The sequence below is a fragment of the Hevea brasiliensis genome, chromosome 15 (genome assembly GCF_030052815.1).
Source record: "Hevea brasiliensis isolate MT/VB/25A 57/8 chromosome 15, ASM3005281v1, whole genome shotgun sequence".
NCBI classification, from domain to species: domain Eukaryota; kingdom Viridiplantae; phylum Streptophyta; class Magnoliopsida; order Malpighiales; family Euphorbiaceae; genus Hevea; species Hevea brasiliensis.
In genome coordinates, this window is record NC_079507.1 from 39,645,492 (window position 1) to 39,664,558 (window position 19,067).

Sequence of the window (19,067 nt, forward strand, 5' to 3'; positions counted from 1 at the left end):
TATTAGCAATAGCTGCATACTATGATTATGAGATTTGGCGTATGGATGTCAAAGCGACTTTTCTCAATGGATACATTGAAGAAAACATTTTCATGGAACAACCTAAGGGATTTGAATCCCAAGATGGTTCCAAGGTATGCAAGCTAAAGCGATCCATTTATGGGTTGAAACAAGCTTCGAGGAGTTGGAACATCCGTTTTGATGAAGCCATTAAATCTTTTGGTTTTATAAAATATGACGATGAGCCATGTGTATATAAGAAGGTTAGTGTGCTATCACTTTCCTTGTCTTATATGTGGATGACATCTTGTTGATGGGTAATGATACGGGTATGTTGATGACTATAAAGGTATGGTTGTCAAATACATTCTCCATGAAAGACTTAGGGAGGCAACCTATATTCTTGGGATTCGCATCTATAGAGATAGAGCGAAAGAATAATTGGTTTATCCCAAAGTCTATACTTGGAAAAGGTGTTAAAGAGGTTTAACATGCTTGATTCCAAGAGAGGATTGTTACAGTGAGACATGGTATCCACCTTTCTAAAGAGATGTCTCCAAAGACACACGAAGAAAGAGATAAGATGGCAGGATTCCATATGCTTGGCTATTGGAAGTTTAATGTATGCAATGTTGTGTACTAGGCGGATATCGCATATCTTGTTAGTTTGACTAGCGGTATCAATCCAATCGGGTTTGGAACATCTGGATAGGTATCAAGAATATCCTTAAGTACTTGAGAAGAACTAAGGATTTATTCTTGATTTATGGAGGTGGAGACTTGCAATTGGATGGTTATCACGATTACGATTTCCAATCGGATATCGATGATAGAAAGTCTACCTCTGGATATGTGTTCATTTGTAATGGAGGTGCGATCGGTTGGAAGAGTTTCAAGCGAGCACGCATTGCAGATTCCACTCACGAGGTGAGTATATTCTGCATCGGATGCTACAAAGGAAGTTTGTTTGGATAAAGAAGTTCGTGATGAACTTACAGTAGTTCCTTCCATTGAGTCAGCGGTTCCTTTACCTTTGTGACAACAATGGAGCGATCATCTGAGCTAAGCAACCAAGGTCTCACCAGAAATCCAAACACATAGAAAGGCGCTACCACATTATCAGAGAAATAGTTGGGCGAGGCGATGTAGCCATGCAGAAAATAGCATCAGCTGAAAATCCAGCTGATCCATTCACTAAGTCTATGTCACAGACTCAGTTAGACCGACATCTTGAGAAGATAGGTCTAAGATATTGTAATGAATGGCTCTAGTGCTAGTGGGAGATTGTTAGTAGTATGCCCTAGAGCATATCATTTAGTATGTATTTTGTACATATTTTAATAATAAAAGGCATTTCCACTTTTCCGTTTACATAATATATTTATGTGTAATAGAAAAGGTCCATTGATATTTTGTTAGAAATATTATTCTTAAGTTGTTAAGAATATGAGTGACAATATTTCTAGCACAAAGTATCATAAATAGGTTCACAATTGAGGATACTTCATAATAAGGACATGACTTATCCAAAAAGATTGTATTCATGTTTGTTCCCAAGTTATTTATATGAGATATAAATAAGATGGAATGGTGAGTCTCATGCCATATAACAAACATGATAGGCACTTATAAATGATAAGTAGGCCGAACCAGTGACACTTATGACAAGCACATGGAGTTTACTTTTGTCAATGTTTTGTCATAAATCATATCAGTGCATATAATCTTTAGACCTGAGATAGCACAGTTATCTTGTATATAGGTAGTTTGAGTTTGATCTCGCTTTCAGACTTGTACTATGTATGGGTATATGGGCATGTGTTGGCTCCTACTAGTTATATATGGAGGTAGGTGTTGATCAAGATGGAATCTGTTCCTCTAAGTAAATAGAGATAAAATCCTATGTTCATTTAATTGTTCTTGATATTTCAAGTTCTTGGCAGACAGATAGATTTATTGAAAAGAGTTTACGATGAGAAAAATCTTTTAATCAAGAACTGGAATTAAAAGAGAACATAATATTCATAGCAAATGGAGTTTGACATAAACCATGACTCCGGCTTGAGTTGGGATTTTGTAGCAGAGAGATTCTAGTGCATGGTAACATATGATTATAGGTTCATTTAAGGTAAACCTTATTACTAATTGGGTGGCCATGGCATGCTATGCTAGGTGTTAACCATGGTCTATGAGGTTCATAAAATGATTTAGAGAAATCATTTATGGTAAGAAAGAGTTCTGATGATATTAAGAGTTGATATCATGTCTCATTGCCAATTAGTGATGAGCCTAGTAAGTCACACACATACACAAGTAATCACCTATTTAAATATGATTTAATTAATTAATTAAAGAGTTTAATTGATTAATTAAATAGATTTGGTTTGCAATTAAATTGCAAAGTCCCTAGCATGACTTGAAATCAAATCTAGATTATTGGATGTGTAGTATAAATTAAATTTATATTTAAAGTGTTTAAATATGAATTTAATTGATGAGAAATTAATTAATAGAGATTAATTAATTAATTTATATTTGATATAAATTAATTAGAAGAAGAAAATAATTATTTTAGGTTAAGAAATCAAAATTAAGACACAGGGGCATTTTGGTCATTTCACAGTGTGACACGTGGCACCATGAGATGGTGACACATGGGATTACACATAAGCTTGCCAAATATTTTTTAATCATGTAAGATGATTAAAATCAAGATTAAATATAGGTTTGACACTTTACACAATGTGATTGGGTCACTTAAACCTAGAGCTAATCAAAAGGTGACATGTGGCTAGGGTTTAATGTGTTAACCTAGCTATTTAAGTGTGGTTATGAAAAGAAAAAATAACCAGCAGCCTCTCCTCTCAATTGTCACGCCACTTTGAGCCTCTCCAGCTATTTCTCTTCATCTCTCATCAATTCAAAGAGATTAGCCATCAATCTCTTGAATTAAGAACACTAGAAATTGTTTCTAGTGTCCTGTTTACATCTCTAATCTCTTAAAAGGCAGAACTTGAATTTCTAATTAATAGAAAAGGCTTTAGAAGCTGTTCAAGGGCTGCCATAGGTGTTCTTGGTGTGGACAAGCTAGAGGGACAACATCTGGTGTCCTGAAGACGAATCTCAAAGGCGCAGACACGCTGCAGCACATCAAGAGGTTAGTGTAATCGTTCTTGATTTAATCTAGGGTTCTAAAATTAATCTGATTAATTTTAAAATCTTAAATGGCAAATACAGATCCAAAAACATATTAAAAGAGTTTTAATATGTTGTTTATCATTGAAATCAAATAGATAAAAATAAATCTTGCATGGTGCATGTGACCCTAGGTGAAAATTTTTGAATTCAATGGTATAAACTTGTGTTTTTCACGCTTCCGCTCCTTCATTTTCAAACTCAGTTCTAATAATAAAACTCTATTCTGGTATAATTGTACCAAAGCAAAAATCATTTATAACTATTCTTATCCTTATGTACTATTGGGTAGTACGTAGCTCTACACAATAAATCTCAAGTCAATACTCTAATCTGCAGCTTACAGCACAAACATTAAGAATATTGCATAGTTACTACGATACATCCCAATAGAGCAAACTTCCCTATATTTTATTACTCTCAAATCCACTAATATCTTAAACTTATTTTGATTATGGTACTTACAGACATCTATCAACAGTAATACCTTTACTTCCATCTAGGGCAGATATATTACTACAACTTACTTTTAGGTCCTCTTGCCTTACCTAATTAGGCTGAATAATTAACTTTATAATTTATCATAGTATAGGAGATGACTCTCACTAGAAACTTTTCCAAAATTAATTCCAATCATACTTATTATCGCAATTCTTATCCTAAAAGACTAATTACTAACACATTAAAATTTATCTCCATGCAAGGGAATAGCAGTAGAACATATAATTTTAGCATTAGCATATAAACAAGTAGAGCCGGAATCAAATAGTACATAATTATTCCTTTCACAAGTTAAGAATATACTGGCAACTACATCTGAAGTCTCTGCTTCTTCCCCTCGATGCACGGCGTTCCCTCTTTCTAGTGTATTCCTCTGCTCAGGTTGGTCAATTGTGCGAGGATTACCTAAAGTGTTGTTTCTACTTCTGCCTCTGCCCTACTGACTATTAATGAGTCTCTAAAATCAGAACCTCGGACTAATTCCTTTGGTATAGTATGTGGCATAACTTGACGTGCGCTAGTACAATCTCGGGTGAAATGTCCAATTCCACTACAATTGAAGCAGGCTCCAGTGACCCTATGGCATATGCCTCTGTGTAATTTCCCATAAACGTCACAGAGACGGGTAGGGTAGGAACTTCTGGTTCTTTGACGAATGGTTCTTGATTGCTTCCACCCTGAAGATCTGCCTCTCTCATACTTGAGAGCTCGGGGTCCCTCAAAATCTTTTCTCTTTCCCAAATTACTACTTGAACTTTGACCAATAGATTTCCCACTTTTCTCTTTTTCATGTTGTTCTTAACGGGGTTGGGTTTGTACTTGGGCCTGGGCTGACAGATAATCATCCATTTACTGAAAGAACATGGCCATCTGCTGGGCCGTTTGTGCAATAATTTGTATAGGAGGGATTGGTGCAGTTGGACCTCCAACGCTCTGTGAAACTGGGGCCTCTCTTTGTACATTAACTGTATCAGACTACTTTACAATTTTATCCCTCTTATCCATATCTACTCACAGGAATTTTTTTCTATTTCCTGTACACCCAACACAAGGAGATTTCTTCCCGTTAGTTCATATTTATGATGTAAATGTACTGTATGTAACAAATATGGACTTTGAGTAGTTGTACTTAACAAGGAAATACACAAATTCTTAAGTTAAAACATATTTCAAAAATGTTGCTCTGATACCACTAAAACATGTCACACCTTATCCCTCTGTAAGGCATAATATGATCCCGTAGAATACCTAATGAACTACCAAACTTCACCTACCGATAACTCATTAAGTACCTTACAAGGGATTTTAAAATAATTTTCTTATTTTTGATAGGTGGTGAGCATTTTCTAATAGGTATTTAAAACATTTGATTAAAAGTAAATCTAGTTAATATTTTTGGTCCATTTTAGTTTTTCACAAATTTTATAAAAATTTTGACAGAGTTCTGTCTGTATTTTAAGAAACCAGTTCTTCAAATACCTGTAAAAAGCACTTCTAAAAATTTTTCTCAACAACCACTTCAATTTCACAATCAAACTCAATCCATTTCAACAACTCCACAATCATTTCAATCAATTTCTCAAGTTCAAAATTCAATAATCCTCAAAATACTAGCAATACATTTCATTCAGAATAAATAAAATAGTTCCACTCATATTTCATTAGAGACAAAATAATTTATATTCATCATACTAGAAATTTACATTAAGAAAATCCAAACTAAATTTATTACAACTTTATACAAACTTTGTACAAACTGCTCAAGACCAATTTTACAAGTCCATACAATTACGTGCAATACATACATCAAAATGAATATTTACAGTTAGGGTATAAATTATACCCGATAACTTCTAGCAGGTAGCTCCCTTGACCTCAGCAGCTCACTCTGCTGCTCCTCTAGTCTCTATATCTGCGACAGCATACAAAGCTATCGCTGAGTGGTGAACTCAGTGGTGCACAAACTAATAATTTAAAACTTAATACAAATTATGCTTGACAATTCATAACAAATAGAATTTTAAAATTTATAAATTCTTCAAAATCCATGACCTTCAGAAATCAACATTATCATTCATGCAAATTATTCATTTGAATAACATTTTGATCAAATAGTAACTATTTATTTACATTTCTTTTAAATTCCGAAACAATACAAAAATTTTTGAATCACTGATAAATTATTTATTTCAATCACAATTTATCAAATCATGCATAATTTAAAGGGCGTTGCCAACAATACACACAATCGAACCCATGACCCAAAATTCACATAGATGCCGTGTTGTACACCACGACATTTCACATTCTCCCAATAACCGAGGCTAAAAAGGAGAAACAAAGACTAGCTAGTATATATGAGTACTCATTCACATCATTCCCCAACTGGCAAGCCAGAGAGGAAGAAACTCGCCCCATCAAGTGGAGGAGTTATCTCACTAGACAAGCTAATGAGAATTCACAACATTTTTTGTCATGTCAACTGTGATTTCAAATCATATTCAAAACAATTTCTATTTACAAAGTGTTTACAAATCATTAACATATTTAATCATCATAAATTCATGCTCAAGGTTGGCAACACATCAAACTTAAAATTTACAATCCTCAAAACAATGTAATAAATCCTTAAATGCATGAGAAAATTTATATTTAAATTATACAATTTCATTCAATAAGTTAAAATTCTCAACACAACAAAAATCATAAATCATACAATAAATTTATTTCAAATCAATTTGGAATTGAAAAATAACAAAAGAGTTAGTTGTGCACAAACCTCAAGCGAGTCGCCTCTTGGCCTTGACTCGGTTCCTCGGGTTCTTTCCTGGTATTCTTTCCAACTGAAACACACAATTTCACAATATTTCAGTACTAGAACTTAACATAAATCCAAAATAAATTTAGCTTCACTTTTACCTAGCTCTAACGTGCTAAACTCGACGTTCTTGAAATTTTGTGTTTTGGGGTTACTATTCACTATACTATTCAAGTCAAATTGTTGACTTTCTAAGGCTTAATAGGTATGGGAACTCCAACTTCACCCACATACCACATTTTGGTCACTAAATTTGTTGGTTTTGGTCATTTTCTCAAAACTTAGGTCTTTTAGGCAAAATTGTAAATTTTTAGTTTTGGAGTCCTAAGTTGCATCGTTTCATTAGTCCTTTTACTGTTGGAATTTGGTAAAACTTTCTTCATAGAAAATGTTCCCTATTGTCTTAAGTTTATTCTTCTTTTTGAATCACTCCAATTGGAGTTTTGTAGCTCAAGTTATAGCCAAAATACAGCTACTGTTCATGCTGCAGAATTTATTTCTAGCATATTTATTGCTCCAACTTCATTCAGCAATTTGATCAAGTTAAGTTCATAATTTGGTCTAACTTTCTTCATATGAAATGTTCTACTATGCCTTAGGTTTCCATCGGTTCAAGAATCACCTAAATCGGAGTTTTCTAGAGAGTTATAGCCATTGAAACTTTACTATTCATGTGGTAAATCTACAGTTTTGCAGATTCAGTGAGTCAAATTTGCTCACTAATTTGATTGGGTTAATGGCATAATTTGGGTTGGTTTCTTCATGAAAGTTTTAGGTCTATATCTCATCTAACCACCGGTAAAATTTCAGGTCATTTAGACCTTCCTAGCTCAAGTTATAACCCAAACACGATTACTGTTCATGTGTACTGTTCTTACTGCAGATTTTCAAGTTTGGTCAGTTTGTTCACTAGGTTTTGGTCACTTTTTGGGCATGCTTCCTAAATGAAAATTGTGTCATTTAGTGCCTATTTTCAGTCCCAATTGGTCCCATACCAATTGGACTTGTAAAATTTTATTTTTGGTCCCTCAAAGTTGACTTTTGGTCATGCTTCATACCCAATCCGAATTTGAATTTGATTTAAACACTTATAACACACTTAATTAGGTCACAAATGACCATTTCTTCCCTTAAACTATGTCAAAGACATCATTTAGCACTTCTTCACATTTTTGGTCTCTAAACCCTAATGTTCAAAACCCTAATTCATGTCATTTGTTGCATTTAGCTAATTAAACACTTATAAACATGCTCCCTTAACTCAATTAAGCTTCCTAACATGTTTAGCTCAAACAAATTTATACTTTGTCCAACCAAACCCTAGCTGTCCAAAATTCTATATAATCCCTCAACAAATTTTCTTTCCATTTTAAGTTTATTTACAAGCTAAATAAGTTATAAATGTAAGAATCAAACTCAATTTATCAAATTTGATTACTAACCTTTTATGTAGAATTTCTTTTTCTTCAAAACTTCTTCCTTTCTTTTTATTTTTTTTTGTCAAGCTCCTTCCCAAGTGACTAGAACAAGTTTTTGTGAAGCAAGTATGAGAGAAGTTGGGATTTGGTAAGGGTTTCAAAGCTTGAAGACAAGCTTTAATGGAGGAATTTCCATGGACATGAAAGGGAGAGGGAAAGTGACGTTTTGAAGAAGACCTTTATCTCTTTTTTTTTTTCTTTCTTTTCTTTTTGTTTTTATGTCTTTAGGAAGACCAAAAATCTAAATAAATAAATAAATTAATTATATTCTTTATGGCATCATGCATGAGGTCATGTTTGATGTTATCACCTTTTGACTTTTTCATTTTCCATTTTCTCTTTTTTTTTTTATTTATTTTTCTATTAGTTCTTTAATTTATTTCTAGATTCGAAATTTTCTTTTCTCCGATTTTATTTGACAATTAGGTTAGGAGTCAGCTCTCGGGGTCAATTGACCAAATTGCCCCTTGCCGGTTAATCCCGATTTGCAAATAATTCAGTATTTCTTCTGGCTCCCTGACCTAATTATTTGACTGGCTTAACAGTTTTTTTTCATGATTTTCTTTTTTCCACTGTGGTCATAATGGTCCTAAGGACCGTAACGTCACATTTTACGATTCGAAATTTGAGTTTAAAACAGCTTCGCAGTTATTCCCGATACGGTCACCCATCATTGTGACTCTCGGCTCGTTTAACTTCCTATGTTCAGTTTTTCTTGTTTATACTTAACTAATTTGATATTACTAATTATTTGTGTTTATGGTTTATCTAGTTGTCTTAAGTATGGTTCTAATCCCCTTAATTGTCCGGACCGACACCGGTCACCGGAACAGTGGAATATACCAGGCTATACAAATAAAGGTGTTACATTTCTTGTATTTTCTTTTCTTGTATTTCATTATTTTATGTCTCCTCACTAACAATTAAATGTAGTTCTAGGCATCCTAGCTGTCCGGACCGACACTGGTCAGCGGAATAGTAGAACGCACTACCGAACATAGGGGTGTTACAATTCTCCCCCCCTTAAAATAAATTTCATCCGCGAAATTTTACCCAATAGCCGTCTTACAATATTCACACGTTTATTTCCTCCTTTCTATATGATCGTATAATCTTCTTTCCTCTGAATTTGTGTAAGATTTTTAACAATCTAATATAACATTTACTTTGTTTATACAGCACCAATATTTTCTTACTATCGTTCTGTCTAATATTTCGATTCATGTTCCCTTCTTGAATGACTATTATGGTCGTATTAGAATTACTTATCTAATCATGGGTTCTTTGACCATTCTAGTCAATAATCTTACTCACATTCGTAACATTTCTTTGTTATATCTGAACCAACTGTTCAAATTTTTTACTTCTACAACTCTTTTTATCTATTAATATTCTATAACTTACTTCCTTTTGTACTAAACTATAACCTTTTGATATTCTAACTTTTGAGTTATAACTCCCTAAGTAGGATTTCCAAACTCATTTCCAATAATAAAATTCTGTCCTGGCATAACTATACCAATACAGATGCCGTTGGTAACTATTCTCTTCTTGGTGTACTATCGGGTAGTACGTAGCTCTACACAATAATCTCAAGTCAGTACTGTAATCTGTAGTTTACAGTATAAACATCAAGAACATTGCATAGTTACTATGATACATTCCAATAGATCAAACTTTCCTATCTTTTATCCTTTTCGAATTCACTAATATCCGAAACTTATTCTGATTACAATATCCACTGATAATTACTAACTGTAACATCTTTGCCCTCATCTAGAGCAAGTCTATTATCGCAACTTACTTTTACGTCCTCTTGCCTTACATTAAGTAGGCTTGCCATTTAGCTTTATAATTTATGGTGTTTTAGAAAATACTTTTTGCTGATAAACTCTTCCAAAACTAATTTCACTTATTATCACATTCCTTATCTTAAAGGACTAATCACTACTGCATCAAAATTTATTCCCATGTAAAGGAATAACAACAGAACATATAGTTCTAACATTAACATACAAATAAGTAGTGCTGGGATCAAATAATGACTCATTATTTCTTTCAAAAATTAAGAACTTACCAACAGCTACATCCGAAGTTTCTGTTCTTTCTTCTTGGCGTATGGTGGACGCTCTAACTGATGCGCTACTATGTTTGGGTTAATTCACTGTGTTATGGTTGTGAGGAGTACCAACTCTATTTCTATCTCGACCTCTACTGACTGTCTGTGAACTTTCGAGAGCAGATCGAGGTACTCTAGTACAATTTCTAACAAAGTGTCCAAGTTTTCCACAATTGTAGTAGGCTCGAGAGGCCTTACGATAAATACCTCCATGTAGCTTACCACAAACATGGCAGAAACGAGCAGAATAGGAACTTCTGGTTGTTCGACGACTAGATCTTGGTGTTATCTGCACTGATGATCCGCCTCTGTCATATCCTTGAGCTCGGGGTTCCTCAAATTCTTTCTCTTCCCCAAATTACTGTTCGAGCTCTGACCCATAGGTTTCTCCCTCTTCTCTATTTCACACTGCGCTTGTGGGGGTTGGGTTTGTGCTTGAGCTTGAGCTGACAGAGTATCAGCCATTTGTTGAAAGAAAGTGCCATTTGCTGGGCCATTTGTGCAGTAATTTGTACCGGTAAAATTGGTATAGTCGGGCCTTCGATACTTTGTGGAGCTGGGGCCTCAACTTGTACTTCTGCCATCACAGACTGTTCTATTGTCTCATTCTTCTCTTCCATATCTTTTCACAGGATTTTCTATTCCTATACAACCAACACAAGGAGATTTCTCTCCATTAATTCATATTTATGTTGTAAATGTACTATATGTATCAAACATTTGAGCAGTTGTATTTACCGACAAAAATATTTCAAATTCACAGTTCAAAATTTACTTTAAAACCATTGCTCTGATACCACAAAACATGTCACACTCTATTTCCCCGTAAGATGTAACATGATCCCGTAGTACACCTAATGAATTACCATACTTTGCCTACTGATAACCCATTAGATATACTACATGGGATTTTAAAACAATTTTCGTGAAATTTAAATCATCGATTAAAATTTGGTATTATAAAATTTTTTTAAAATTTCGGCAAAGTGCCAGCTGTGTTTTGAGAAAACAGTTCTTCAAACCTAGAAAGGAAAATACTCCCAATATGTTTTCTCAAATACAACTCCAATAACTTCATTTCAACTCACAATTCAAATCTCAATAATCAAATCAATTCATTTTCAAACCAATCTCATCATAAAAAACATTTCATTGATTACAAGACTCAACATTTATATCACAATAATTTACATTTAATTACATACCAAAATATTTACAAGAGTTTTTATACAACTGCTCAAATAATTTACATACATATTATTACATGTATACATCAAAACCTGTGTACATGGGTATACCTATGATAAACTTAGAGCTAATCTGAATGTGTCTTCAAAGAAGCTTACTCAACTGCTCTCTGCTCTTTTCACCTGCAACAGCATACAAAGCTATCGCTAAGTGGTGAACTCAATGGTGCACAACTATAATTTAAAACATAGTACAATATACCTTAACAAAAGTTACAGTAAATAATTTGAAAATTTGGATACTTATCAAATTCCAAAAATCAAAATATGTTCATTGCCAATAATATAAATCATTTGTATAAAATGACTTTGGTCATGAAATTCAATTTATCAAATCACAACTAAACATTAAGGTAGTTCCAACAATATATGGAAATAAGAATAATTCCCACAAAATCAATTATACATAAATCATAATTGAAATCAAAATTCTTTACTATTCAATGACCATTCTTTATCTCAAAAGCCATTCTTTATCTCAAAAGCCATTCTTTATCTCAAAAACCATTCGTTATCTCAAAAACCATTCTTTATCTCACTAACTATGCAAGACTAATCTGAAAGGGCCATCTTTGAGGTGATTCTAACTCTCTATGGTCGAGGAGGTCGAATCAGATTCTAACTCCCTATGGTCGGGGAGGTCGAATCATCGTGCATAGTACACATCACAATAATGAATCTTCTAAAAGGGCCATAACATAAAACTTAGATCTAACCTCTAATAAGAGGAGAATCTAAGCCTGTACACGTACCATGGTAATCAAAACACAACTAACTCTATTGTTTTCTCAACAAATGAGAGAGACGGGTAATAACCTAGTCAAGCATCTATAGTGAGATATAAAACAATATCACAATCCTTTTGGTGAGCATAAATCACAATATAATTCGATTCAAAGTCAATTCCAATATCCAATAATTTTTATGCTCATCACAATTCAAATCATAAATTTGCATTTTTTTATGCAAATTGCCCATCACAATTCAAAACATGTTCTATCACAATTTTCCAAAACTTAATTTATTCAATTCACAACAATGCTTAATACTTGTGGAAATACCATTTCATAAAGCTAAATTTATACATACTATAACAATTTCAATAATCATTGAATTAAATCAAATGCTTGCTAAACATAATACATAAGAAAAATATGTCATTTAATCATATGAAATACTCAGAACAAAATCAGTTAAAAACTAGTTGTGCACAAACCTGATTTGAGTCGCTCCTAGGCCTTGATTCAATGTTCTTTATGCTTGTCAATATCCTTATCAACTGAAACACACAATTTAAAGTGTTTCAGTACTCAATGAATTTGTTTCCAACCATAATATCTAATATTTAAATATTCTTGGTACTATTCCCTTCAATTCATTTCATTAGTCAACCTATAATATTGACCCTTGATGCACTCTAAGTGAGTCAATTCTAATATTACCAATATGTCACATTTTATAGCCCTTTAGTGTTGGTATATGTTGCCAAATTCATTTTCAAGTGTATTGCATTTTATTGCAATTTATCAAATTTCGGTGTACTATTTTAACCTAGCTGGACGACCTAGTTCCCTCAGTTTTTGGGTTCCGGTCTAAACTACAAACTTATAGGTCTATGTCTTATTACACGTGGGGCAAAATTTTAGGTCATTCTGAGTGTTGTAGACCAAGATATGGTCAATTTACCAATGCTGAACAGAATGCACTAAAATGATAGGCTTAGGTCATTTTTAGGTCATTTTCACTTCGGCCAGTTTTGGTACCTGAACTTGTGCAAGCTATTTGGCTTAGTTCTGGCCATTTTTGGGCTTTGGTGTCCTCCTAAGAATTGTAGATCTATGTCTAAACTATTCATGGTAAAAATTTTAGGTCATTAGGACCTGTTTTGAGTAAGTTATGGTCATAACACTAACTGCTGCCCAAATGGTCAATTTTCAAGCTTTCAAGTCATTAATATGGATTTGGTCATTTTTCAAGTCACCTTCTAGACAGAATTTAGGTAAGCTTCCTTCATGAAAGTTGGCACATTTTGTGCTTAGTTTCACCTCCAATTGGCCTCATACCAATTGGTGTCACACACTTAGGGTTATAGGTCCATTTGCGCACTGCCCTCTACATGCTTTTAAAACACCAACCCAAACACTTGTTTACCAATTACATTTTCACTTCCCATACCATTCTGCATTTGGCACTAACCAAAACATTCCATTCTCTACATTATAGGTCAACTTGGACAGAATATAACTACTTCAAATACACCAAATGTAGTCACCATTCACAAAGTTCAATCCCAACAATATATACACATTAATACTTCTAATTATCACACAAACTTCCATCATCAAATTACATACCTATCACTATTATTCCACACACATATATGCTGCCATTCTTTTGTACAATGTTTCAACAACATTTCATGAATTTGAACCTTACCAATTTCCATTTTGAGGCTACCCAAAAATTACACATACACATTAACTTTCATTTTCACTTTTCAAGCTTACAAATAAAACTTTATACATGGAATTCAACTTCAATACAATTAAACATTTAAATCAACACCCCAAATCACCAATTACATGAAGAAAACAAGTTACATATTAAACTTCCATGGCTGCCAAAATGGAGCAGCACCCTAACTTACCAAACTTTAACTTTTCTTCCATATATCAACTTATCTCAACACCCACACAAACTTTAACAAAGAAAAGTTGAAGAAATGGATACTTACCCCTTGTGAGCTTGACCAAACTTCACATATTCCTCTTAAAATTACTATCAAATTCTTGCTTGCAAGGTGGGGATAAACTTTAATAAAGACAAGTTATGGAAAGCATAGTTTGATCATGGAGATTTGAGCTTGGGAAGTGGGTGGCCATGGATGAAAGCTTGGGAGGATTTTTGGCTGGTTTGTTTGGGAGATTGAAGATGACAGATATTCTGTCCCAATATACTATATTATATGTCCATTAACTTCACTTAGTGGAGCACTAAGTATGGTTAAAGTATTAATTAATCCAAATTTTCTAATTTCCCACATTTTCCTCATATCTTTTACTATTTAGATTATGTACCACCATTTTAATTTTTTATGACATTTTCCAAGTGTAATATCATTTATTTTAATGGACATTTAGGTCAAAAGGCAACTCGGGATGTCAAATGACCACAATGCCCCTATTCGGGTTGCATTCTCGATTTTTCGGTAACACCAATTTTTGTTGGTTTCTAGATTTTTCATTTTTCTTTGAACTAATTAATTAATTTTTCTTTGACATTTCTAATGTTATTTATACTTCAATAGATGTTTATTTAAGTCCCAAAAATATTTTCTAGGGTTCCCTGCAGTCCTGGGGTCGGCTATTGCCTGTGCCGTAACTTCCCCGTGCGGTCACCCATCGCTGCGGTGTTGGCTCGTTTAACTTAGTTTCATTTCATTGCTATTATTTTTCCTTTGTTTTTCTTGTATTTTCTTTTCTTGTATTTCATTATTTTATGCCTCCTCACTAAAAATTAAATGTAGTTCTAGGCATCCTAGCTGTCCGGACCGACACTGGTCACCAGAACAGTAGAAGGCACTACCAAACATAGGGGTGTTACACGCAGGGTTTGCAGAACAATCCTCAAATGTTCATCATGTTCTTCCCTAGTCTTGGAATACACCAGAATATCATCAATAAAGACCACTACAAACCGATCTAAATATTGATGGAAGATATGGTTCATAAGGTCCGTAAACGCTGCTAGTGCATTTGTTAACCCAAACGGCATCACTAGGAATTCATAATGCCCATACCGAGTTCTAAACACAGCTTTAGACACATCTATATCTTTTACCCGTAGTTGATGATACCCTTATCTGAGATCAATTTTTGAAAATACACCTGCTCCCTTTAACTAATCAAACAGATCGTCAATTCTGGGCAATGGATATTTATTCTTCACGGTTACTTTACTCAACTACTGGTAATCAATGCACAATCTTAAGGTTCCATTTTTTTTTTCACAAACAGCACTGAAGCTCCCCATGGTGACACACCGGGGCGTATGAACCCTTTATCGAGCAACTCCTACAACTGAATTTTCAACTCCCTCAATTCAGTGGGTGCCATCCTATAAGGAGCAATAGAATTTGGTGCTGTACCCAGCATTAGTTCAATAGCAAATTCGACTTTCCTTTCTGGTGGTGAACCAGGCAATTCTTTAGGAAACACATCTGGGAAGTCTCTTACTGTGTGTATATCACACAGGTTGGGCTTTGCCTGCCTAGTATCAACCACGTGTGCTAGTTAAGCTTTACAGCCTTTTCTCATCAATCTTCTTGCAACTGTGGCTAAGATAACATTAGACAGGAAATCTGTCCTTTCACCCACAACTGAAATCTCATTTCCCTCAGGAGTTTTCAGAGAAATCCTCTCCAATTTGCCATCAACTATTGCTTGATGACGTGATAACAAGTCCATTCCCAAAATCACTTCAATAGCAAATTTGACTTCCCTTTCTGGTGGTAAACCAGGCAATTCTTTAGGAAACACATTTGAGAAGTCTCTTACTATGGGTATATCACACAGGTTGGGCTTAGCCTGCCTAGTATCAACCACGTGTACTAGGTAAGCTTTACAGCCTTTTCTCATCAATCTTCTTGCAACTGTGGCTGAGATAACAATGGATAGGAAATCTGTCCTTTCACCCACAACTGAAATCTCATTTCCCTCAGACGTTTTCAGAGAAATCCTCTTCAATTTGCAATCAACTATTGCCTGATGACGTGATAACCAGTCCATTCCCAAAATCACGTCAAACTCGTGGAAGGGTAATTCAATTAGGTCTGCCGAGAATTCATACCCCTGAATCCTCAACGGGCAACCTTTATGCACCTTATTCACTACCACACTGTGGCCTAGTGGATTTGTGACCATAATATCTTGATCACTCTCCTTTACTAAAACTCCCCTCTCTACGGGTAGTTTGATGCAGATGTATGAATGAGTGGATCCTAGATCCACCAATGCATGCACAGATGTGTTGTAGAGGGAGAACGTACCCCTGATAACGTCCGGGGCATCTTGTTCCTCCTGAGCTCTTATGGCATTGGCTCTGGCAGGTGCTCTAGCCTCTGGCCTCTCAACTAACTCAGATGCAAGCCTCAGTGATGGACCAACTGCCTCAGACTTACCGGGCTTCCTACCCATTTGAGGTGCAGGTGCAGGCTTATCTGCTTGTGTTGGGGCAACTATAGCAGTCCTCTTCGGACAATTTTTAATATGATATTTTATAGAACCACACCGTAAGCATGCACCAGTTACTCGCCAATAATCCCCCTTATGCCACTTCTGGCAGTATGGACAGGCAGAAAATGCTGGGGCTAGTCTCCTAAACACCGTTCCTGGAGAGCTGCCCACTAATGGTGTGGACTGGCCTCTCTTAGGTGTGAATTGTGGTCTGGGACCCTGGAACTGACCCTGACCTTATGGTTGTCCTGAACCTTAAGCAGGAGGACCCTTACTCTTCTCACTGGGAGCAGAGAATGAACTGGACTGACCTAGACCCCTCTTCTGTTCTCTTTCCCTTTTATTTTGCTCATTTATTCGGACTCTTTCTACTTTCGATGCAACATCTACTAATTTGGCAAAATTCGTGATCTCCAATGTTATTATCATGACTTTGATGTTGTCATTGAGCCCTTCTTCGAATCTTCTGCACCTCTCTGCCTCTGTAGGGACTATCTCCCTCCCATACCAGCTCAGTTTGATGAATTCACGCTTATACTCTACCACTGATAATTGCCTCTGTCTCAGACTGATAAATTCTCTTCTTCTCTCTTCTAAATATACTTTACTAACATACTTCTTCCAGAACTCTGTGAGGAAGAAATCCCAGGTGATCTGATATGGTTGCACCTCACTGGATATTGTGTCCCTGAAGGAATGGAAGCGTGAAAAACACAAGTTTATACCATTGAATTCAAAAATTTCACCTAGGGTCACATGAATCATGCAAGATTTATTTTTATCTATTTGATTTCAATGATAAACAACACATTAAAACTCTTTTTAATATGTTTTTAGATCTGTATTTGCCATTTAAGATTTTAAAATTAATCAGATTAATTTTAGAACCCTAGATTAAATCAAGAACGATTACACTAACCTCTTGATGCACTGTAGCGTGTCTGCGCCTTTGAGATTCATCTTCAGGACACTAGATGTTGTCCCTCTAGCTTGTCCACACCAAGAACACCTATGGAAGCCCTTGAACAGCTTCTAAATCTTTTTCTATTAATTAGAAATTCAAGTTCTGCCTTTAAGAGATTAGATATGTAAACAAGACACTAGAAACAATTTCTAGTGTTCTTAATTCAAGAGATTGATGGCTAATCTCTTTAAATTGATGAGAGATGAAGAAGAATAGATGAAGAACCTCAAAATGGCGTGACAAAGAAGAGGAGTGGCTGCTGGTTGTTTTTCTTTTCATAACAACACTTATATAGCTAGGTTAACACATTAAACCCTTGCCACATGTCACCCTTTGATTAGCTCTAGGTTTAAGTGACCCAATCACATTGTGCCAAGTGTCAAGCCTATATTTAATCTTGATTTTAATCATCTTACATGATTAAAAAACATTTGGCAAGCTTATGTGTAATCCCATGTGTCACCATCTCATGGTGCTACGTGTCACACTGTGAAATGACCAAAATGCCCCTGTGTCTTAATTTTGAGTTCTTAACCCAAAATAATTATTTTTTCTTCTTCTAATTTATATCAAATATAAATTAATTAATTAATATCTATTAATTAATTCATATTTAAACACTTTAAATATAAATTTAACTTATACTATACATCCAATAATCTAGATTTGGTTTCAAGTCATGCTAGGGACTTTGCAATTTAATTGCAAACCAAACCTATTTAATTAATCAATTAAACTCTTTAATTAATTAATTAAATCATATTTAAATAGGTGATAACTTGTATATGTGTGTGACTTACTAGGCTCATCACTAATTGGCAATGAGACATGATATCAACTCTTAATATCATCAGAACTCTTTCTTACCATAAATGATTTCTCTAAATCATTTTATGAACCTCATAGACCATGGTTAACACCTAGCATAGCATGCCATGGCCACCCAATTAGTAATAAGGTTTACCTTAAATGAACTTACAATCATATGTTACCATGCACTAGAATCTCTCTGTTACAAAATCCCAACTCAAGCTGGAGTTATGATTTATGTCAAACTCCATTTGCTATGAATATTATGTTCTCTTTTAATTCCAATTCTTGATTAAAAAGATTTTCTCATCAGAAACTCTTTTCTGAATAAATCTATCTGTCCTGGCCAGGAACTTGAAACATCAAGAACAATTAAATGAATATAGGATTTTAACTCTATTTACTTAGAGGAACAGATTCCATCTTGATCAACACCTACCTCCATATATAACTAGTAGGAGCCAACACATGCCCATATACCCATACACAGTACAAGTATGAAAGCAATATCAAACTCAAACTACCTATATACAAGATAACTGTGCTATCTCAGGTCTAAAGATTATATGCACTGATATGATTTATGATAAAACATTGACAAGAGTAAACTCCATGTGCTTGTCATAAGTGTCACTGGTTCAGCCTACTTATCATTTATAAGTGCCTATCATGTTTGTTATATGGCATGAGACTCACCATTC